This window comes from Carettochelys insculpta, chromosome 1, assembly GCF_033958435.1.
Source record: "Carettochelys insculpta isolate YL-2023 chromosome 1, ASM3395843v1, whole genome shotgun sequence".
Classification (NCBI taxonomy): domain Eukaryota; kingdom Metazoa; phylum Chordata; order Testudines; family Carettochelyidae; genus Carettochelys; species Carettochelys insculpta.
Genome location: NC_134137.1, coordinates 383,076,550 through 383,100,932, shown reverse-complemented (window position 1 = coordinate 383,100,932; position 24,383 = coordinate 383,076,550). Strand labels below are relative to the sequence as shown.

The 24,383-nt window shown below is 49.3% G+C and overlaps 1 long non-coding RNA gene across 1 annotated transcript; it reads right to left on the bottom strand.

The window, feature by feature from the left end:
- Positions 1–5,712: 5,712 nt before the first annotated feature.
- Positions 5,713–11,635, bottom strand: LOC142007575 (uncharacterized). The gene is made up of 3 exons (XR_012643971.1): positions 11,542–11,635; positions 11,125–11,271; positions 5,713–5,808 (listed from the first exon to the last, which is right to left on the bottom strand). It is a non-coding gene; the product is annotated as an uncharacterized LOC142007575 (long non-coding RNA).
- Positions 11,636–24,383: the final 12,748 nt, after the last annotated feature.

Genomic DNA, 24,383 nt, shown 5'->3' with positions numbered 1-24,383 from the left:
AGTCTACTCCTGTGACACAATCGAAAGACAGTGAGAGCAACCAGCCCTGGAGCATTATTGATGTGAGGCAAAAGACAACATTCAGCTGGGAGTGGAGTGTCCACCACTGTCACTGAAATAAGTATCTGGTTTGGAGAAGGCTTTGCTCATGGCCTTTCTGGCTGCAGGTAGTGCTGCCCCATTTATTGTCTATCATCTTTGGAAAATCATGGGAGACAGGAGACATGCCAGAAGACTGGAAAAGGGCAAATATAGTGCCCATCTATAAAAAGGGGAATAAGAATAACCCAGGAAACTACAGGCCAGTCAGCTTAACTTCTGTGTCAGGAAAGATAATGGAGCAGGTAATTAAAGAAATCATCTGCAAGCACTTGGAAGGTGGTAGGGAACAGCCGGCATGGATTTGTAAAGAATAAAGCACGTCAAACTAATCTGATAGCTTTCTTTGATAGGATAAGAAGCCTTGTGGCTAGGGGAGAAGCGGTAGATGTGGTATACCTAGACTTTCGTAAAGCATTTGATACGGTCTCACATGATATTCTTATCAATATACTAGGCAAATACAACTTAGATGAGGCTGCTATAAGGTGGGTGCATAACTGGCTGGATAACTTTACTCAGAGAGTAGTTCTTAATGGTTCTCAATCCTGCTGGAGAAGTATAACAAGTGCGGTTCCGCAAGGGTCTGTGTTAGGACCGGTTCTGTTCAGTATCTTCATCAATGATTTAGATATTGGCATAGAAAGTACACTTATTATGTTTGCAGGTGATACCAAGCTGGGAGGGGTTGTGACTGCTTTGGAAGACGGGGTCATAATTCAAAATGATCTGGATAAATTGGAGAGATGGACTGAGGTAAACAGGATGAAGTTTAATAAGGACAAATGCGAAGTGCTCCACTTGGGAAGGAACAATCAGTATCACACATACAGAATGGGGAGAGACTGTCCAGGAATGGCTACAGCAGAAAGAGATCTAGGGGTTATAGTGGACCACAAGCTAAATATGAGCCAACAGTGTGATGCTGTTGCAAACAAAGCAAAAATGATGCTGAGATGCATTAACAGGTGTGTTGTGAACAAGACATGAGAAGTCATTCTTCCACTCTACTCTGCTGGTTAGGCCTCAGCTGGAGTATTGTGTCCAGTTCTGGGCACTGCAGTTCAAGGAAGATGTGGTTTGGAAAGGGGTTTTCTCACAGCCCATCTGTCTCAGGTTGAAATACCCCGTTAGCTCAGATTGTAAGCAGAGCTTCCCAACTATCTGGAGTGATTATGAGGGTCCAAGATCCTCATTTCCTGGCACTGCTTATTTCTCTTGGCAGAAGTGGAATGTCCTCCTCAGCACATGGCTAGCTCCAGGAGGAGTCGGGATACTATTGCTTCCATTCCAATTGAGGGCCAAGGCCAAGGCCAAGGCCCTCAGCAAGCTGACTCAACCAGTACCCCTCCCCTTCATTCCACAATGCTTTAAACCAGGGAGCCCTGTGTAATCAATGTCTTACACAGCTAAGGCAACTGCCCTGTCCTCCACAACAACCCAGAGCACTGGTGAGATCTCACAACTCCCGCATTAAGTGTCAGCTTAAATTGTGATTTTTACAACTACGTGTTAACAATAGACCAAATCTCATGGCTTACTTGCTACCCATTAGGCTTTGCCTGAAAAGGTATCACACATGCACGCCTTTGCATTCTCATGCAGATGACCTCTGGGAGACACATTCCTCCCAGCCTTCAGCAGCATTGCGTTCCTTCTGCCACATTCCTTACATTTGCAGTAATGTTTTTTAAATACATTAGAAGCAGGAAGCCCGCTAAAAAAGCAGTGGGGCCCTTGGACAATAAAGATATAAAAGGAGCGATCAAGGAAGACAGTGCCATTGCGGAGCGATCAAATGATTTCTTTGCTTCAGTCTTCGCAGCTGAGGATGTTACAGAGGTTCCTAAATCTGAGCCAGCCTTTTTCGGTGACAAATCTGAGGAACTCTCCCAGATTGAAGTGACATTAGAGGAGGTTTTGGAGTTAATTGATAAGCTGAATAGTAACAAGTCTCCAGGACCAGACGGTATTCACCCAAGGGTTCTGGAAGAACTCAAATGTGAAATTGCGGAGTTATTAACAGTGGTTTGTAACCTATCCTTTAAATCCACTTCGGTACCCAATGACTGGAAGACGGCCAATATAACGCCAATATTTAAAAAAGGCTCTAGAGGAGACCCTGGCAATTATAGACTGATAAGTTTAACATCAGTACCAGGCAAATTAGTAGAAACAATAGTAAAGAATAAAATTCCAAGGCACGTAGAAGAGCACGAATTGTTGGGCAAAAGTCAGCATGGTTTCTGCAGAGGGAAGTCGTGTTTAACTAATCTATCAGAATTCTTTGAAGGGGTTAATAAACATGCGGACAAGGGGCACCCAGTGGACATAATATACCTAGATTTCCAGAAAGCCTTTGACACGGTCCCACACCAAAGGCTTTTATGTAAATTAGGCAGTCATGGGATAGGAGGAAAGATCCTTTCATGGATCGGGATTTGGTTAAAAGACAGAAAACAAAGGGTTGGAATAAATGGTAAATTTTCACAATGGAGGCGGGTAACTAGTGGTGTTCCCCAGGGGTCAGTCCTGGGACCGATCCTGTTCAACTTGTTCATCAATGATCTAGAAAATGAGGTAAGCAGTGAGGTGGCAAAGTTTGCAGATGACACCAAGTTGTTCAGGACAGTCAAAACCAAAACAGATTGTGAAGAACTACAAAAAGATCTCAGCAAACTGAGTGATTGGGCAGCAAAATGGCAAATGAAATTTAATGTGGGTAAGTGTAAGGTAATGCACATTGGAAAAAATAACCCAAATTACACGTACAACATGATGGGGTCAAATTTAGCTACGACTGATCAGGAAAGGGATCTTGGAGTTATAGTGGATAGTTCTCTGAAGACATCCATGCAGTGTGCAGCGGCAGTTAGTAAAGCAAATAGGATGTTAGGAATTATTAAAAAAGGGATAGATAATAAGACAAAAGATATCATACTTCTCCTATATAAAACTATGGTACACCCACATCTTGAGTACTGCATGCAGATGTGGTCTCCTCACCTCAAAAAAGATATATTGGCATTAGAAAAGGTTCAGAAAAGAGCGACTAAGATGATTAGGGGTTTGGAACAGGTCCCATATGGGGAGAGGCTAGAGAGACTGGGACTTTTCAGTCTGGAAAAGAGGCGATTGAGGGGCAATATGATAGAGGTATATAAAATCATGAATGGTGTGGAGAAAGTGAATATAGAAAAATTATTTACCTTTTCCCATAATACAAGAACTAGGGGACACCAAATGAAATTGATGGGTAGTAGGTTCAAAACTAATAAAAGGAAATTTTTCTTCACACAGCGCACAGTCAACCTGTGGAACTCCTTGCCGGAGGAGGCTGTGAAGGCCAGGACTCTATGGCTATGTCTACACGTGAAGCCTACTTCGAAGTAGCCTATTTCAATGTGGAGACATCGAAATAGGCTATTTCGATGAATAACGTCTACACATCCTCCAGGGCTTGCAACGTCGATGTTCAACATCGACGTTGCACAGCACCACATCGAAATAGGCGCAGCGAGGGAACGTCTACACGCCAAAGTAGCACACATCGAAATAAGGGTGCCAGGCACAGCTGCAGACAGGATCACAGGGCGGACTCAACAGCAAGCCGCTCCCTTAAAGGGCCCCTCCCAGACACACTTGCACTAAACAGCACAAGATACACAGAGCCGACAACGAGTTGCAGACCCTGTGCATGCAGCATGAATCCCCCGCTGCCGCAACAGCAGCCAGAAGCCCTGGGCTAAGGGCTGCTGCACATGGTGACCATAGAGCCCTGCATGGGCTGGAGAGACAGCGTCTCTCAACCCCCCAGCTGATGGCCGCCATGGAGGACCCCACAATTTCGATGTTGCGGGACGCGTAACGACTACACGGTCCCTACTTCGACGTTGAATGTCGAAGTAGGGCGCTATTCCCATCCCCTCATGGGGTTAGCGGCTTCGACGTCTCGCCGCCTAATGTCGATGTTAACATCAAAATAGCGCCCAACACCTGTAGCCGTGACGGGCGCTATTTCGAAGTTCGTGCCGCTACTTCGAAGTAGCGTGCACGTGTAGACACAGCTTATTAGGGTTTAAAAAAGAGCTCGATAAATTTTTGCAGGTTAGGTCCATAAATGGCTATTAGCCAGGGGTAAAGTATGGTGCCCTAGCCTTCAGTACAAGGGCAGGAGATGGATGGCAGGAGATAAATCACTTGATCATTGTCTTCTGTTCTCCTTCTCTGGAGCACCTGGCATTGGCCACTGTCAGCAGACGGGATACTGGGCTGGATGGACCTTTGGTCTGACCCAGTATGGCCATTCTTATGTTCTTATCCTTTGGTGTTTGCCCTATCTCTCTATTGAATCAGGCTAAAGAGCAGAATTCTGAAAGACAAGGTTGCAGATGTTGGGATTATCAGGGAAGCTGGCTCAGTGGGATCTCAGCACTTCAGATAACAATCCCAAGGGCATCCTGACCTACCCCACTGGACTTTACTCTCCTAGAGAAGAAGTGAGCAGCCCTCACTGAGCTTTCCCTGGACTTTACACAATACCCTATCTTCCCAACGTACCAGCTCCTAACCCTCCTCCCTACTGAAAACAGAAAAGCAGTCCAGTAGCACTTTAAAGACTAGTGATTTTCCTTACCCAGCAGCAGCATCTAACACCTCCTTCTGTTGCCAAGGGATCAATGTCTAGGTGCTAACCAGCTTCCTAGCTATATAGGCTCTGATTGGTTAAACCTGCTGGTAACCAATTCCCTGCTCCCTGACTTTTCATCCAGGTGCAGCCTGTAGATTTAATAAGCATAGCTGTCCACTTAAACCTCTTCCAGCCATGGGTGGGGTAGACACCCCATCACAAAGCTCCATGCTATCTGTCAGCCAAATATGGGCTAGCTACTGTTTTAGAGTTACAAACATTAAAGAGCTGCAAGTATGAATAAATAAAAATCAAAGCCAGTGTCTTCACTTGAACCTAAAGTATCAGTTTCTACATTATCCTGGATAATGAGGCTTTTTGGCTGCATATTTATTATGGAACAAGTGATTTTATGTTCTTATAGACTGAACATTTCTAAGCTTTGCCACAGTAATGAGGCTATTGAAAAAGAAAAACAAAACAGCATGATTTTTTTGACAGAAGAGAGAGGTAAATTGAAGTTTCCCAGCGGGGGTGTGTATTGGGACCTGATCTATTCAACGTATTCATAAATGATCTGAAAAAGGGGTAAACATTTTAAAAACTAAATGAACACTGATGACATATTCAGGTCCTGCACTTTAATTAATATATTGGAAAGATTCAAAGCAGTCACTTACAAACTTGTGGCTTGTGCACAGAGCAAAGACATTTCAAAGTTGCAGTTGTCTCAGTGCAAAATATTTACCTTATCTTGAGCAAGGCTTTCCTTATTTCTGTTCTGTCATTTAAGAACAGGAGTTAACGCATCCTTTGAGTGACAAGACAGTGATGTGCACAGTCAGTGAATACATTTGAATTATTACTTGCCATATTTTAATTCTTCTGGGCCAGATCTACATTCTTCTCCAATGATAACTGCTTACGCAATATTGAATTGCTGATTAGCAGAGAAATCCCAGATCCTGCTACCAAAGGCTTGATGCTGTTTTCATTTGTCCCATCTGCTCTTAAGAGTGGGTAAACAGTTTAGCACTTCCAGCCATTGATGGCAGTAAAACCCTTGTTTCAGTGGTAACCTATGGTAGAAGAGTGACAAAGACAATAGTTGTGAATAGGGTATTATGAGAAAAGGTTACTGAGAACAGTCTCTTGTTGTTTTTGAATAATTAGGCCTTACAAACTGTTCTCTTTTCAGCTGAGGACTACATGAAGTTGTGGTGAGGGTTCTATTTAATGTAATTGATAGTTCGCTAATATATTGTTTCCTTGGTGATGTCTTAGTTTTATTTATTTTTTTTAAAAAACAGAGGTCATTGCTGAACCTTTGGCCATTATCCTTGAAGACTCTTGGAGATCAGTGGAGATACCAGATGACTGGAAGAAGGCAAACGTAGTGCCCATCTTTAAAAAAGGAAAGAAGAACAATCCAGGGAACTGTAGACCCATCAGCCTTACGTCAATCCCTGGGAAAATAATGGAGGGAATCCTCAAGGAATCTGTTTTGGAGCACTTGGAAGAGGAGAAAGTGATCAAAAGTAGCCAACATGGATTCACCAGGGGCAAGTCCTGCCTGACTAAACTGATTAGCTTCTATGATGAGGTAGCAAGCTCTGTGCACATGGGGAAGTCAGTGGTTGTGACTTTTGGAACCCCCAGTATAAAAAGGATGTGGATTTGCTCGAGCAGGTTCAGCAAAGGGCAACAATAATGATCAAGGGTCTGGTGCACAAGACCTATGAGGATAGGCTGAGGGATTTGGGCTTGTTTAGTTTACAGAAGAGAAGACTTAGAGGTGATTTAATAGCAGCCTTCAACTTCCTGAAGGGTAGCTCTAAAAAGGAGGGTGAGAAACCGTTCTCAGTGGTGTCAGATGGCAGAACAAGGAATAATGGTCTGAAGTTGAAGAGGGAGAGGTGTAGGTTAGATATTAGGAAAACTACTTCACCAGGCGGGTGGTGAAACATTGGAATGCATTGCCTAGAGAGGTTTTTATGTCCTGGCTGGACAAGGTCCTGGCTGGGATGACTTAGTGGGGGGTTCATCCTGCTTGAAGCAGGGGGCTGGACTAGATGACCTCCTGAGTTCCCTTCCAGCCCTGTGATTTTTGTGAAAATGTGAGGTGACAAAATTTCCAGCTAATACCAAACTACTGAAAATAGTGAAGTACCAGGCACAAAGGAAAGAGCTAGAAAAGAGTCTCACAAAACTGGGTGACTGGACAACAAAATGGCATAATAAATTTATTTTTAATAAATGTAATTTTATGCACATTGGAAAATATAATCCCAACTATACATATAAAATTATGAGGTCCAAAGTAGCTGTTACCACTCAAGAAAGAAATCTTGGGGTGTGTCTACACCAGCTTCATGTTTTGACAGCAATTTTGAAAGGGGGTCCAATTTCAAAAGAGGCAGCGGAGCATCTACACGCACAAGGACCTCTTTCAAAATTGTTTTTGGTGAAAAGGGGCACGGATTTTGAAACCGCTCTTCCCATCCGAGTTCAGGAAGAGTGGCCCCTTTTGAAACCAAATTTCGAAATAGGGCATGTGTAGATGCACTGCGGCTGCTATTTTGAAATGGCGGTGGCCTCAGAGAGTGCGGAGACATGCCAGCAAGCACCAGCAGGACTCTATGGTCCCTGGGGCCAACCCCTTAAAGCTGCATGGCCCTGGAAACCCTGTGCAAGAAGCTGAAAGCATGACCAGGGCCTCAGGAGCATGAGCTCTGCCTGGCAAACACTTCAGCAACCCAGACAGATGTGCCACACAGCCCACCAGCTGGATGGTGACCCCCCACCCCCACCTTAGAGACCTCCCCCACCCCCCGGAGGCCCCCACCTCCTAGCCCGAGCGGTCACCGGAGGAAAGCCAGAGGAGGAGATGCTGCTGCACAGCACTGGGTGGTCCCAGAACACAGCAGCCTTTGAATGGCCAGCACGGGGGCTGTGGAAGTGGGGACACCCCCAGTGTACAGCCAACCAGGTCAGATTGAAGGTAAAGGAACTAAGGCAGGCCTATATCCGGGCCAGGGATGCCTACAGGTGATCAGGGGCAGGGGCCACCCCAAGTTTCCCATATTACCGGGCACTGGAACAGCTCTTTGGCCCAAAGGATGCCCCTGAGCTGGCAGTGGTGGTTGACACAGTTGGCCCTGACACCAACAAGGAGACATACCCACACAACCAGCCAGGACCATCAAGCCAGACCAGAGTGGTGGAGCTAGGGAGCGACTCAGAGGAGGGAGGCCCCCTCATAATCGCTGTCAGCTCCAGTGCCTCCAGCCAGGCCCCCTTGAGGCTGGTGTCCCCAGACCCGTTCTCCAGAGCCCCAGGTAGGTAAAGGGGGATCAGGTGGGCCAAGGTTGGGGGCCTGACGCACGTTCCACGCCCCCCGCCCAATCCCAGACCCAGGCTCAGTGCCATCCACCACCCACCCCTGTGGACAGCACCCTGACCCTCCTGACTGGGAAGGGATGTGGGGGCCGGACCACAGCCAGCAGTTGCCCCACAGATGCGGTCCCAGTGGGCACATGGGAGGCACAAGCAGGGGTTGGCAGAGAAGGCACCATCTTGGGGGTTGGTCGGGGGATGGTGGGGTGGAGCCTTTGGGCCCACGCGAAAACACTGATGGGTGGCTTCTCTCCCCCTTGTGTCTCCACAGCATCATCCTCTGAGGGCCAGACCAGTTCTGTGTCAGCCGCCAGCACACCTGCTCCACCATCTGATGGAGCCAGGGAACCCTCCTCCCCGGCTGCTGCCCACCCAACCCCAGAGGGTCTGATGGCACCGCTGTTATGACCCCCCCCAGGAGGCACAGAGGCCCACACCGCAGCCATTCGAGAGCAGATGGCTGTGCTCCGGGCATGACTGCAAATGGAGTGGGAGGACAGGGGCTGGTGGAAGGAGGTCTGGGCTGAGGCAGCCATGGCCCTCAGACAGCTTGCCCCCCGTCCACCCCACTATAGTCTCCCCTGCAGCCCCCATCCCCACTCCTGCCACCCCCAAACCCACTCCTGCCGTCCCCAAACTCACAGCCCTTATCCCATCAACCCTCACCCCATCTTCCCAGCTCGCCCTGGGCTGCTGGCTGATTGCCAGTGCAAGCCGGGGGGAGGCTCTGCCTCCCCAGTTGCCCCCCAGTCCCTGTAGTGCCCCATCACCCCCCTAGTCCCCCCATCACCCCACCTCACCCCGCCCACCCCATCCCACAGCCCCTGCCTGATCCTACCTCCCCGTCCTGCCAGCCCCCTCCAAGCCCCAACAGGGCCCCTGCATCTGGGACAGCAAGGGCCCCCATACCTGCCAAGGGGCTAACCCCTCTACCCCCATGGGGAACTAGGCCTACCCGTGCCTGTGGCCCCAGCTACAGGGGCATGCCCCCTGCCACTTTGCTTCTAGGTCTCCCCTCTATTTAGCTCCTGGTTAGAAAAAACTCCACACCATTACGTTTTCCAGTGCTGTTTATTTACATATGTATTGTTGGCTCCCAGTTATTAAACCCTTTGTTGTGCACCCCAGTGTCCCCTGGGTGTTTCGGGGGGGCGTGGCGTGATGCAGGGTGGGTGTGGGCCAGAGGGCGCCAGGTGGAGGTCAGTGTGCCTTCCGCTAGATGGCCTCCCAGAGGACTTTCTAGACCCTAACCCTGTTGTGATGTGCTTGGTGGCATGGGGCCATGGGCAGCTGCTCATATCTGGGGCTGCAGTCTGCAACCCACCCCAGCATGCAGCGTTCATGCTTGCCCTTCACTATGTTGTGCAGAGCACAACAGGCTGAGACCACCCTGGGGACATTGGGCAGGCTGATGTCCTGCTGTGCAGTCAGACATTGGAAACAGCCCTTGAGATGTCCGAAGACCCACTCTACAGTGTTGTGGGCATGGTTCAGGAGGTTGTTAAAAGTGTTCTGGCTGGCAGCAGTGTGCCCTGTGTAGGAGCGCATCAGCCATGGGTGCAAAGGGTACGCCCCATTGGCTACTTGGCAGCGGTGAGAACATGCGGGGAGGTGGGAAGTTGGTTTAAAACAAGTAGAGGTACGAGACAAGGCGATCCATACTGCCCGGTATCTTCATTGCACATCTGGAGAGAGCGATGGACAAGATCAAGGAAGAGGTAGAAGGGATATCTGTGCATGCGGAAAGAATTAACAACTTGAGGTTCGCAGATGATATAGTTATCATTGAGGAAGATGAGGAGAAGCTAGCGAAAACGGTACGGGTGTTGAAGAAGGGAAGTGATACGGACTGATTATGAACATCGATAAACCAAAAACAATGGTATTTGGAGATAAGAAAATAGGAAGAAAGATCAGCGTTGTTGGTATTGAACTAGAAAATGTAGAGAAGTTCACGTATCTGGGGAGCAACATATATGATCTAGACTGTAAGAAGGAAAGAGTGACTAGAATACAGAAAGCAAGAGCGAGTTTGAACATGATGGATAAGATCTGGAAAAGCAAAGCAACTAGCTTAAGAATGAAGCTGGGCTTCTTGAAAACATGTGTATTGAGCAGCATGTTGGATGGATGTGAGACATGGGTGATAACGGACGATTCAAAAAGAAGAATATTGGCGTTCGAAAGGAGTTGTTATAGAAAAATTCTGAGAATAGGATGGATGCAGAAGGTCACCAATGAGGAATTATATAGGAAGATACATCCAAAAGAGAACCTATTGCAGAAGGTTATAAAATGAAAGCTACGACTATTTGGATATGTTTGCAGAATGAACGACAAATGAAAAATCAAGACCCTAGTATTCGACATAATGGATGGTTTGAATAGGAGAGGCAGACCCCACAGTGAATGGATAGGTGATGTAGTAGATTGGTGCGGAGCTAGGCTACAGAAACTAAGCCACTCTGCACTGGACACCAATGGGCAATGAGCCCACAGTTATTGAGGATGATGATGATCATTGTGTCCCCCATGGGGAGCTCCGTTGCAGGGACGTAGGTGCCGTCCTCCATGCACTGCCCCTGCCAGGAGTTGTGGAGTACCCAGGCATCACAGGCCCACCCGGACCAGCCCATGCAAATGTGACAGAACTGGCCCTGGGCATCAACAAGTGCTCGGAGCATCACCGAGTGGTACATCTTGCAGTTTATGTACCATCCTGCACTGTGGTCTGGGAAGCAGATAGTTATATGGGTGCTAGCAAGTGTGCCAAAGCAGTTTGGGAAACTGATGGCTGCAAATCCTGCGATGGTGTCATCCAAGTCGCTGAGGCAGATGGCCCTCTGCAGGATGGTGCGATTGAGGCCTTGGGCCACCTGTGGAAGGAAGGCACTGACATGTGGGCCTGCACATGAGGGAGTCCCCTTCCCCTGCAGGACCCTCACCCAAGGGCCTGACCCCTCTTCCTGGGGTGGGTGTGGGGCCCTGGTCTGACTTACCTCCAGGAGGACAGCTCCAAAGGTGGCCTTGCCCACCATGAATTGGTGCCCCACTGAACGGTGGCTGTCTGGGGTGGCCAACTTCCAGAAGGCGATCCCCACACACTTCTCAACCGGGAGTGTGGGCTGCATGAGGGTGTCCACATGCTGCAGGGCAGGAATGAGCCACTGACACGGGTCCAAGAATGTTTGCTTTGTCACGCTGAAGTTCTGGAGCCACCTTTCATCATCCCACTGGCCCAGTACCAGCCTCTCCCACCAGTCTCCACTGCTGGGGTGGCTCCAGAGGTGCCATGGGGGGTGGGGAATGGAGAGCAGCAGTTGCCCTGTTGCCAGGTTCTGCAGGACCCCAGTGGGTGTGTGGGGGTGGTAAGTGGGCCCCAGGGCATCCACCACGCCCAGGATGGCAATCAGTACCTGGGTCCTGGTGTGGGTGCAGGCATCAGCCTCAGCCAGCTGCTGTTGCTCCATTCTTTCCTCCTGTTCTTAGAGCACAGTCCATGCAGTCCTGTGTGCTGCTCTGCAGCGTTCTGTGTGTGCAGGGTGAGTGTGTTTGGGAGGGGCCCTTTCAGGGAGCTGCTGGCTGTGGGACCTGGAAGGGCTTGTCGACCATGTGACCCCGTGAATGGTGTTTCCTGGCTGACTATTTTGAAACAGCTCGCATTCCTGTTTGGATGCTTCCTTTCAAAGCACCGGGGGTTCTTTCAAAATAGTGGCTCAGTACAGCGATCTGTTTTGTGTGTGTAGCTGTGCTATTTCAAAATCCCTTGATTTGATTTTGATTTTTGATGTTCCACCTTTCAAAGTTTCTTTGTAGTGTTGACATAGCCAGAATGTTGGGACTTATTAGAAGAGGGACAGATAAGACAGAGAATATCTTATTGCCTCCGTTCAAATCCCTGGTATATCCACATCCAGAATACTGCATTTGGCTGTGCTTGTCCTATCTTAGAAAAAGATATTTTAGAACTGGAAAAAGTTCAGAAAGGGGCAATAAAAATGATTAGTGGTATGGAATGAGGAAAGATTAATAAGACTGGAGCTTTTTGTCTTGGAAAAGAGTCAACTAAGTGCAGCTATGCTAACAGAGACGTAGCCCTGTTAATCTGTACTCCAACAAAACAAAGTAGCAGAAATGTATCACTTTAACGGCTAACACAATGATTTATCTGGTGATGAGCTTTTGTGGGACAGACCGGCTGCTTCAGATCAATTTCATTTCTAACACAGACTGACATTTATAAGTACAGAGGACCAGTGGGTCTATAAAATCATGACAGTCATGGACAAAGTAGATAAGGAACTGCTTCTTCTTCCTTCTCATAGGACAAAAACTAAGGTGAGGGGACAGCAAATGAAATTAATAGTTACCAGGATTAAAACAACCTAAAGGAAGTATTTCTTCACATGACCCACAGTTAACAAGTGGAAATTCTTGCCCGAGGATGTTCTGAAGGTAAAGACTACAACAGAGTGGTGTTTTTTTTAAAGAAAAAAACCTAGATAAATTCATGGAGGTTAGGTCCATCAATGGGTATTGGCCAGGATGATATACCCCACCACCATCCATGACATTATTCAATTTTTAAACTGGATATGGAAGCCATTTCTGTCACCCGGAATGCATCCAATGGCAGTTTGCCACAACGGTCTACTTGGATCAGGTGACCCTTCCTTCAGCTTCCTGAAGGGAGCTCTAGAGAGGAGGGTGAGAAACTGTTCTCAGTGGTGTCAGATGGCAAAACAAAGAGTGATGGTCTGAAGTTGAAGAGGGAGAGGTGTAGGTTAGATATTAGGAAAAACTACTTCACCAGAAGGGTGGCGAAGCACTGGAATGTGTTGCCTAGAGAGGTGGTGGAGTCTCCATCCCTTGAAGTTTTTAAGTCCCAGTTTGACAAGGTCCTGGCTGGGATGACTTAATGGGGGGTTGATCCTGCTTGAAGCAGGGGGCTGGACTAGATGACCTCCTGTGGTCTCTTCCAGCCCTATGAATCCATTCTATGACCCTGACCCTCCAATGTCTGATGGGAAGAAGAAAGGACACCCTGCCTCACCAGTTGAAAACCTGTAAGAGGGACCCCAGCAGGGTCCATTTTGTTTCTTTCAGCACTCACGATTTAAGCCTGTCTGGCCTGGGGGCCCCACCTCCAAAAGGATGCTTCCAGTTGAGCTGGGACTTGCAGGAGGTCGGACCCATGAACCTGGGGGTTGAGCCCAGCCAGGGGGTTGGAGCCGGGGCTGTGGGGATGGTGGGGGGAGGGTGGAGCTGGAACCCCCACATGCTGGGAAGTGTGAGCTGGGGCTGTGGAGGATTGGGGAGTTGAATAGGGTGACCCAAGGCAGAGGGGTTAGCTTGGGGTGGGTAGAGCCTCATGCATGTGCAGCAGCTGACAGCTGGAGCCCAGAGCATGCTGGGGTGTGGGGGGTGCTCAGCTGGGGAGGCTGAGCTGGGCAGAGGGGGGATTGAATGGGGTGTTGAACCAGGGTGGGGGTGGGTTGAGCTGGTGGAGGGTATAGAGCCCCTGAGCACACAAGTGGCAGCTGACAGCTTGCGCTCCAAGCATGGTGAGGGGAGAGGTTGTTGAGCTGGGGCTGTGGGAGGGAGGGCTTGAGCTGGGCGGAGGGAGGGTTGAACAGGAGGGTGCACTGGGGTGGCGTGGTTGAGTGGAGGAGGGTTGAAGCCCCACTGAGGGCTGGGAGCCAGCACCCCAGGCACAGGTCGAAGTCGGCATCCCATGCATGCGGGGGTTGAGCTGGGGCTGCGGGGTGCGGGTGGCGTTTGAGCCAGGTGGGGGAGGGATTGAACAGGGGTGCACAGGAGCAGGGTGCTTGAGCAGGAAGCAGGTTGGAGCCCTGCACATGCTGAGCCAGCTGCATAGGAGAAGTTGTGATCTGGGGCCATGGGGGGTTGGGTTCAGGTTCACAGGGGTTGGGGCTGGGTGTGGGGAGTTGAGACCTGGCTGTGCAAGGGGAGTTGGGGCACAAAGGTTGGAGCTGGGTCTTCAGGGGCTCAAGGGGAGCCCCAGGCATGTGGCTGGAGCCCCATGCTGGGTTCTGAGCTGGGGTGCATGAGGGATGAGCAGGAGGTTGGTCATGAGTACAAATGGTCGTAAGCTGATGTTTTCGTAAGTCAGGGACCGCCTGTATTGACTGGCCTGGATGTGTGGCACTGATGATATAGGTTTAAAAACCTCTCACCTGAGAATAAGGGCTTGTTGGTCTGGGCTGTTGCAGCAGCTAGAGAATCTGTGGGTTTGCTTGTGCGGCTTTTGGCTGGCCAGTAGGTCTGGCAGATGTGCTTTTGTGGCTGGTTTGATTTGCTTTATTGAGCAGAAAATCCCAGCCCCGACTGTAAGTGGCTCAGTTTTAAGCCAACGTACCCTGTGTTGATTCCCTTAGCTGTGCCCAGAAATCCTGTCATAAGGCCCAATCATGGGTATTAGTCAGTAGGCCAGGAGGATATTCCCCATCCCCACCCCTCCCCCAGTTTCTGTTTGCCAAAAGTTAGGAACGGGCAACAGGAGATGGATCACTTGATGATTAGCTCAGGGTAAGCAATCCCCCTGCCCGCACATGTGCCAAGAGTGGCACACACACCAACTTACCTTGGTATGCAAGGCAGGAGCTCAACCACATCCCTCCTGCTTCCATGCAGAGTCCTGGGTCTGGGACCAAACTCACTTCTGCAGGGCAGGGGCTAGGGCCACAGCCAGAGCCTCCACCAGCCCTTGGGCAGCCAAAGCCTCTGCCAGAGCATGGGGCTAGGGCCAGAGCCCCTGCCATGGAGCCACCAGTGCTGGGCTGGAGCCAATGCCCCCATCGCATGTCCTTGCCGCAGCACAGGGCCAGAGCCCCACCAGAGCCCCAGCTGCAGCATGGTTATGGGTCTGGAGCCCCTGCTTGCCAGAGCCTTGTGGCAGCCCCAGGAGCACAGTGTTGGAGGTCCATGGCAGCCCAGGGAGCCTGGAGTCCGGAGGGAGTGGGAGAGTATGGCTGCCTGAGGGAGAAGCCCTGGACCTCCTCTGGTTTGGTTTGGCAAAGTCTGTCATTCAGGACCTTTCCACCTGAGGCTTTGCTCCTTCCAGAGGTCCCAAAACTGGCTCCCCACAAGGTCTGGTAAAGTCTTTTGTCAGGCCTACTTGGCTGTGGGGAGATTCTCATGTAGGTCTCTGTCATGAAAGAATGCAGGGAAAGAGTTAACCCTTACAGAGACAACTCTCTGCAGGGGGCCGCTAGGTAAGCCAATGAGAGGAAGAGAGATTCTTTTAAACTGAGAAAATTGCAGTCTGAGGGACCTTTGTCCGAGTTTGTGACTGGAGCAGTGAGAGATCAGTAAATCTGCAGGCTGACTCATAATCAGCACATGGGTATGTAAGTAGAAAGGAAATGTTTAGTTAGATGTGCTCAGGTTATGGTTATTTTTGGATTTGGTGGGACTTCCTCAGGCTCTCTGAGATTGGATTTTCCCCCCCTGTATTCTGCAACTTCTAAGCTGAATACCAGGGAAGAAGTTTTTTTTAAAACATCTAGCAATTATGTTTTGTTATTTTCTTGGTATTTTTCCATCTCTCATTTTGTGAATAGATTACTTTTTAAGGTAATGATTTAATTCCTGTGTCCTAGAGAAGGTCTTTGTTACATTCATGCCCCAGACTGAAAGGTCAGCTATCATATTACAGCTCTTTGTTTCCAACCTCCCTCCTAAGAGAGGATTAAGAGTTTAGGGTTCACCTCACAGGAAGACAACCCAAGTGTGTCTTCCTGGGTTAAAGGGTATTTTCTCACTTGTGTGGTGGTGTCAATCACTCCCCAAGTCAGGGAATCTGTGACCTTGGGGAAACTATTTTTAAGCAGAGCCTTTAAAGGCAAGGCATTTTTAAGGTTTGTGGGACCCCACTTTCTGTACACAGTGTGTCAGAGTGGGAGGCAGCCCCGATAAATTCACTCTGTCACTGCTGCTGAAGTGGTTTCAATTGTATCAGTAATTACATGGTCAATGGAGCAGGGATACTCTGGGTTTCTCACCTCTGTGGGTGCCCTAACCATTGGACTAATGAATCAGTCTGCCTTTCTAGTCCAATGTGTATTTATCCAAAATGAACAGCTTCAACAGCAGACATGTGGAACCCCACATCATAATACGCAGCCCCGTGATGTGAGCCCATTCTGGAGAGATGGCAGACTACTACTCAAATCTTCTCATTTTACTAGACACAAGGAGACAGGACCAAACTGACAGGTATGTCACTGATGGACTTTATTTATTAATGAAGCTGTTGTAAGTAGGACAATTAGTGACTTTAAAAATATTACCAGCAATCAGATCATACATAGAGGTCAAAAGATCAAATTTTGGCACCTGCTCAGAAAGGTTGCTGACCCCTGGATTAGTTGCTCTGTTCACTCCCTACAGGATGCCTGGCACTGGCCACTCTCAGCAGGCAAGACCTTTGGTCTGACACAATGTGGCTGTGCTTAAGTAGTTAAGTCACCCTGTCTCAGTAGCGCTGAGAGTCCAGCTGGGGAGTAGCGAGTAGAAGTTGACTGGTTATCTAGTGGTCAGGATGGAGGTGGGCCGAGTGGCAAAGACCGGGGTATTGAGAAAACAACACCTGGCATGTATTGAGTTGCCCAGTTGAAGTAGAGCCTCAGCAAGCAGGAGCCACATCTCCCAAGACTCAGCCACCAACGTGCAACTGTATAACAAATGTTTTTTCTATAACTGTATTGAGAGGCCATGGTTGCTTTTATATCTACAGGACTGTGACACATTGGCCTACCAGGGGAGTTACTGCTGCAGTGATGATGGTATTCACACAAGTCCCCACCCTCTGTAAGTGGCTACAAGGAGTCACTGCCAGAATGGTTTTTTGAGGGGAGAAAGATCTGGGGCCCTGCTGCACATGGCCATAGGGGTAGTGGGGACAACAAATAAGGCTCTCCTATGGCTAGGACAGAGGGTGTCACCGCTAGTAGGCATCCTTCAGTCTGTGTAGACTATGGATCGCGCCCTTCATATTTCCATTTGGAATCATCATGTGCAGCGTCGACTGTGACTGTGAAGGCCCACACAAGAGTGAAAATCCTTACTGCATCTGTTGCATGTGTAATGGGTATCTGGCAGGTACTTACTATGCTTTCTGTGGGCTCGCTTCTCCTCTGCTAGCTGTCTGATCCTCATCTCACCCTTCTGAAGGCCCTTGTGTAATTCCTGCCTCCACCTGCTGCCATCATCTGCCAGCTCCTCCCAGCTGTCTGGCTCGATGTCTACCTCTCTGACGTCCCTCTTGCAAACATCTTTGTAGAGCAACTGGGGGTGTCCAGGAGGTCTTTTGCCAGAGGCTAGCTCGCCATGCAGGTTGTCTTTTGGGATCCTTCCATCATTCATCCTGTGGATGTGGCCAAGCCAGCGGAGCCACTGCTGCCTGAGGAGGGTGTGCATGGTTGGGATTTCAGCTTGCTCAAGGATGGTGGTGTTGGACACTCTGTCCTTCCACAATATTCCAAGGATGTGCCTGAGGCAGCGCAAGTGGAGGACGTTCAGCCTCTTTTCCTGGTGGGCGTACAGGGTCCAAGACTCACTGCTGTAAAGGAGGGTGCTGAGGATGCAGGCTCTGTAGACTTGCATTTTGGTGTGGGTGTACAATTTGATGTTATTCCACACTCTCTTTCTGAGTCTGGACAGAGTTGTGGATGCTTTTCCGATCCTCCTATTTAGCTCAGTCTCCAATGACAGGGTGTCAGTGATGGTGGACCCCAGGTAAACGAATTCATGGACGACCTCTGTCAATGTTGATTGATGGAGGTTCAGCAACGTCCTGACCAAGTACATTTGTCTTCTTTAAGCTGATGGAAAGCCTGAAGTCCTTGCATGCTTTGGAGAACTGATCCAGCAGTTTCTGAAGCTGGTCTTCTGTGTGTGACACTACAGCAGCATCATCTGCGAACAGCATACCTCTGATGAGGACTTCCCGCACCTTAGATTTAGCTTTCAGCCTTGCAAGATTAAACAGTTTCCCATCAGATCTTGTGTGCAAAAAGATGCCCTCTGTTGAAGATCCAAAGGTGTGCTTCAGGAGGAGTGCGAAGAAGATCCTGAACAATGTTGGAGCAAGGACGCATCCTTGTTTGATGCTGCTCCTGACGCTGAAAACATCCGATAATGTGCCGTCATATTGGATGGTTCCTCTCATGTCTTCGTGGAAAGACTGGATCATCTTGAGTAACTGTGGCGGACAGCCTATCTTGTGGAGCACTTTGAACAGTCCATCCCTGCTGACCAAGTCGAAGGCTTGGTCAGGTCGATGAAGGCAATACAGAGTGGCTTCCTCTGCTCCCTGCATTTCTCCTGCAGCTGCCTCAGAGAGAAGACCATGTCAAAGGTAGATCTCTCTGCGTGGAATCCGCACTGTGATTCCGGATACACCCTCTCAGCAATCTTCTGGAGTCTGCCGAGGATGCCGCGAGCGAACAGTTTACCAGTGATACTTAGGAGGGAGATTCCACAGTAATTGTTGCAGTCTCTTCTGTCTCCTTTGTTCTTACACAAGGTTACAATGTTAGCGTCACGCATATCCTGTGGAACCTCTCCCTCTCTCCAGCACAGGCACAGTAGCTCATGTAGGGGTTCCAGGAGGGTGTCTGTGGCACACTTGATTACCTCTGGTGGTATACCATCCTGGCCTGGGGCCTTTCCTACTGCAATCCTGTCGATGGCTTTCTTCAGTTTGTCCACAGTTGGTTCCTGATCCAGTTCGTCCATTACTGGTAGGAGCTCGACAGCATTGAGGGCTGTATCAACCACAATGTTCTCGCGTGAGTACAGCTCGGAGTAGTGTTCGACCCAGCACTCCGTTTGGCTTTGTCAGTGATGAATTCACCAGATTTGGATTTCAGAGGTGCCATCTTGTTCTGGGTGGGTCCTAATGCCTTCTTGATGCCCTCGTACATTTCCCTGAGATTACCAGAGTCGGCACTGGTCTGGATGCTGCTGCATAGCTCGAGCCAGTAGTTGTTGGCACAGTGCCTGGCTGTCTGCTGTACTGTTTTTCTGGCTGCTCTGAGTACTTGTAGGGTATTCTGGCTCGGTGAGTGTTTGTACTCCAGGAGTGCAGCGCGCTCCTTTTCGATGGCTGGAATCATCTCATCAGCGTTAGCTTCGAACCAGTTATTTGTGTTTCCAGCTCTTCTTCCAAACACCGACAAGGCTGTGTTGTAAATTGTATCCCTCAGATGCTGCCATCTGGATGTCACATTGGCACCCTCAGGGCTGCTGCGCAGATTCTCTTTGGGGGTCACTCTGAACTTTTCGGCTCTCTCTGAGTTTGCTGTCTTTCTGGCATCAATGTGGGGCCTTCCAGTTGGTTTAGAGTGGTACAGCTTCTTGGGTCTCACCTTGAATTTGGAGCAAACTAGCAAGCGATCTGTATCGCAGTCGGCACTATGACAGCTGCGTGTCAGAAGGATGTTTCTGAGGTTATCACGTCTAGTAATGACCATGTCTAGTTGATGCCAGTGTTTCGAGCATGGGTGTCTCCATGACACTCTGTGCTGTGGCTTGGTTTGGAAAAATGTGTTTGTGATGCAGAGATTGTGGCACGTGCAAAGTTCAAGAAGACTCTGTCCGTTTTCATTCATTTTTCCCACACTAAAGTGGCCTAAGCAGGAAGGCCATGAATCACGATCTGCTCCAACTCTTGCACTGACGTCGCCCAAAATGTACAGTTGTTCACGAGCAGGTGTTTGTGCTATGGCAGCACTAAGCACGTCATAGAACTTGTCTTTTACTTCTGGTGTGGCGTACAGGGTTGGTGTGTAAGTGCTGATCAGGTGGATAGGACCGGCGTAAATTTGAAGTATGATCTGAAGGAGTCTTTCTGATCCACCCATGACTAATTCCACCATTTGTAGAAGGGTGTTTCGCATGGAAAAGCCAACACCATGCTCCCTGGGTTCATCTTGGGCTTTACCCTGCCAGAAAAAGGTGTAGTCCTTTTCCTTTAGAGATCCCAAATCTGTGAGTCACGTCTCTTGCAGAGCAGCAATGTCAACTTGGAGCCTCTTCAATTCCTCATTGATGACAGCGATCTTTCGGGTGTCGCTGATGTCCTGAAGATCTTCAGTCAAACCGGTCAGCATGGTCTGCACATTCCAGCAAGCAAGCTTAAAACTTTGATGGTTTCCTTTTCTTGTTGATTTTCTTATTGGTTTGTCTGGTGGTCAAATTTCAGTCACTTGTCAGGTTTGGGAACCTTAAACCTCACACACCCAGTGAGGCAGGTGAACTGTGCGGGAAAGTATCCTTCTGGCTGGGGGCTGCTCAGCTCGAGGCAGGCGGTGACTGTCCAGTGAGATGCAATGATTTGTTCCACCATCGAAGGCAACCCCTGGTGCTCACTCTCTACACCAATCGAGCAAGAACTTATAACCGGTATCTGTTACCTCCCGTATTGGTTCAATGTTGTTAAGCGATGCTGGAATACCCCTCCAGGCATGAGACTGGGCAATTTTTTTGGACCCTGAGCTGCCCAGACACCAGTGTCCCCCTCTCGGCTTTACTGATATAGTCCAAAGGAGAGGATAACCTCTACGTCTGGTACCAGCTCAGCTGCAGGAGTTGCCGGGTCAATGCCAGAAGTTGGCACAGAACCGCCTTAGGACTCCCCTCTGGATTTTCTGTCAGGGTTTACTCCCTTAGCCTTGCTCCTTCCCAGGATAACCCACAAGGCAGTGGGGCATGGAGAATGTGGGTAACGATCCCACTACCTCTTGCACCTCCCTGGCACCACGTGTCCCCATAGCTCCCCGTGGTCTGATGACCTCCTCCCCTCCCCAGGACCCTCCTCCCCACCCCTCTGCCTCCCATCAGCTACCATCACCCCCAGATCCCTCCTCCCCACCTCCTTGCCCCCCATCCACTCCCATGTCCCCCCACCTCACCACACTGCCCCCCATCAACTCTCATCGCCCCCAGCTCCACCCTACCCCGGTCTCTCTGCACCCAGCTGCATGCTGCTGCAGCCCCAAGTCCTCCAGGAAGGTGCTGATCTCGCGTCCCAGCCGCACCCTGGGTCCCCGCCAAAGCTACCAACTTTTCTTCTGGATGCGGCTGCCCACGGCGCCCCATGGAGCTGCTGCCGGATGCGCATGCAGGGATCACAGGACTGGGCCTAGAAACCCAGGCAATCTGAGCCGGGCGCACCACCACCAGCCTCCGTGGGCATCGCCATCCACACAGCCGTACCACACGCCCCCAAACCACATGCCCACCACCGGCGCCCCTCGGTCTCTCCCCCCGCCCCCCACACTTCCCCAAGCCCACCTGCGTCCTGTGCTGCACCGTGGGGGCGGCGGTTCCCTCAGCTCCAACCAGCAGTTGGGAACACCGCCACCGTCGCCATCTTGCCGCCCCTTACCCCTGTAGAAGTAACTAGCTCCCTCTAAACTCCCCTCTCAAAACTCCCTCCTGTTAGCAACCACCCTGTTCGCAAGCTCCCTGGTCGCTTGCCAGAAGGGTTTAACAAAGCTCTGGTCTTCCTGAGAGCCCCTCCCTCTGCCTACTGCTCAGCCAATCGGCATGCAGAGTTTAGATTTCAAACCTAATCAAGGCTAACAGCTTCCAACTGCCAGCTTGAGCACACGGCCTTTCAAACAAACAGACCACTCAGCACTGCAAACACCAAACAAACAGAGAAACCCAGGCCCAGAACCCCCAAACCCAGACACCCACACACTCCAGAGAGCCACTTACCCGAAGGTGCTGTAGTTTGCCCCCTCCTTCCCCAGGAGAGCCCCTCTCAAAACTCCCTCCTGTTAGCAACCACCCTGTTTGCAACCGCCCTGGTCGCAAGCACACCTTGTCACCGCTACAATAGATGGATACACTAAGAGCAGTGTTCTATCTGGCCCCCAGGAATTACTGTTGTGATACCTTGGGGTGATACAAATAGGGTACCTGTTCCAGTTGGTGGCTGTATATATAGAAGAGTCACTACTGCAATGGTGGTGCCAGAGTTCATTCAGACCACTGCCCAAAATGCCCACAAGCATTCACTACTGCAGTGACGGGGAGGGGTTACAAATAGGACAATGCCTCATCTGATCATCAGGGAAAGCTTGGGTGTTACTGATCCAAGTGGTGGCAATTCTCACAAGCAGGTTCTCTAGCTGGCGGGAAATTATGACATTCCCTATGTGGCCATGTGCGGGTACTGCCAAGGCCAAAGTAAAAGGAAGAACTAGAGTCCTCAGAAACAACTGGTAGGGACACAAAGCAAAGGAAATACAGGTCTATGATAACCCTCACAACAGTCATGAGTTCTTTAATGCTGCTAGTGCAATTTATGGACTGTCAAAACAGAGTGTCACTCTCCTACGATCAGCAGATTGGACATCACTTGTCAAGACCAAAGACAGCATCAATAGCCAGTGGCAGGAACATATCAGCCACCTGTTTAACCATGACTCAACTGTTGATGACAGCATTTTCAATGCAATGACCTGTCTACCTGTATATATAGATGAGGATTGTGAGCCCCCCTATCTGTCAGATTCAAGCAGCCACAGAAAAGATCAAAAACAACAAAACCACAGGCACTGATAGAATTCCCTGCCTAGATATTCAAACAGGGAAGTCCATCCCTGCTATTGTGAGGTTAGCAAGAGGGCATCAAGTCCAGTCTCCTGCCCTCATGGCTAGATCAAGCACCATCTATACTATCCCTGTTAGATATTTATCCAATCTGTTCTTAAATATCTCCAATGATGGATATTCTACAACCACCTTAGGCAACTTATTCCAGTACTTAACCACCCTGACAGAATGGGAAATTTACAGTATGTTTTAGTGACAACCATACAACACATTCACATAGTTTCATATGCATTCATGATATATATACACAAGTAGAGAAATTACTTTCAGCAGATCATAACCTTTCCCTGACACATATAAAACATGCCTTAAAAGGTAAGATCACACCAATATAAAAATGAGTAAGATGTGGATAAAGGGTGTTCACCCAAGGTAGTGTAACACTACTATGCTGTAATTTGAATTCATTACCTCCAAGACAAGAGAGAGAACAATTTTTCCATCCCTTTTTGGCAGCCATGACAGTATTTGAAGACTTTAGTCATATTCTTACCACCCCACAATCATCTCTTTCCCAAAGTAAACATACCTGGTACCGTCAGTCTTTGCTGACATGGCTCACATTCCATCCCTTTGCTTATCTTGGTCCATCATCTTTGGATCCTTTCCAGTTTCTCTACAACCTTTCTATAGATTGGTGACCCAAACTGGACACAGCACTCCATCCTAACACCAAGTAGACTACCATCACCTACTGTGACTTGCATGCTATGCCTCTGTAATGCAACCTAAAAATGAATTTGCTTTTTTTGCAACAGCACCATGTTGCAGATTTATGCTGAGGCTGTGATTCTTTACAACTCCCAGCTCCTGCTCAGCAATGTTGCCGCCAAGCCAATTGTCCCTTATTCTGTATTTGTGCATTTGGTTTTTCCTCCCGGAGTGCAACACTTTACCATTGCCTCTATTAAATTTCATTTTGATGCCTATAACTTAGTTCTTATCAAGATCCCTCTGAATTTTAGTTTTATCCTTCAAAGTATTGGCAACCCCTTAAATTAATACTTCTTCACACAACACACCATCAGTCCATGGAACTCAATGCCAGGGTGCTATGAAAGCAGAAAGTATAATGAGGTTCAAAAAAGAATTTGTAAGTTCATGAAGGATAAGCACATCATTGGCTATTACAGCCTGCAAAGTACTACCCCATCCCCAACAGACTGGAGTATGAGGCAGCCACTACCCCAAAGACCCCTGGGGAAACTGCAGGACTGTGGGGGGAGGGGGCAACAGCATGCTGGCGATTGATCTCAGAATACTGCCCCCTGGCTACAGGCCAGTGGGGGCAGCAGCGGAAAGATGAAGGCCAGAGCCATGCCACAGATCCCCAGCCCTCATCCACCAAGTGCACAGCCCCAGAATCCCTCTCTCCCAAGAGGAATCACTGGATGAGGAGTGCTGTCAGCATAGCAACATTGCTCTCACAACCATGGGTGGTCCCAATAAACCCCTCCCAGTCTCCTGAGGACCCCTGCCCTAACTTCTGCATCTCCCACCTGCCTAGACTTCTACACCCCAATCACTGCCTTGAGCCTCCACCAACCCTCTGCCCGAAGCCACCTACCACCTGCCCCTTCTCACCCCTGAACCCTCACTCCAGCCT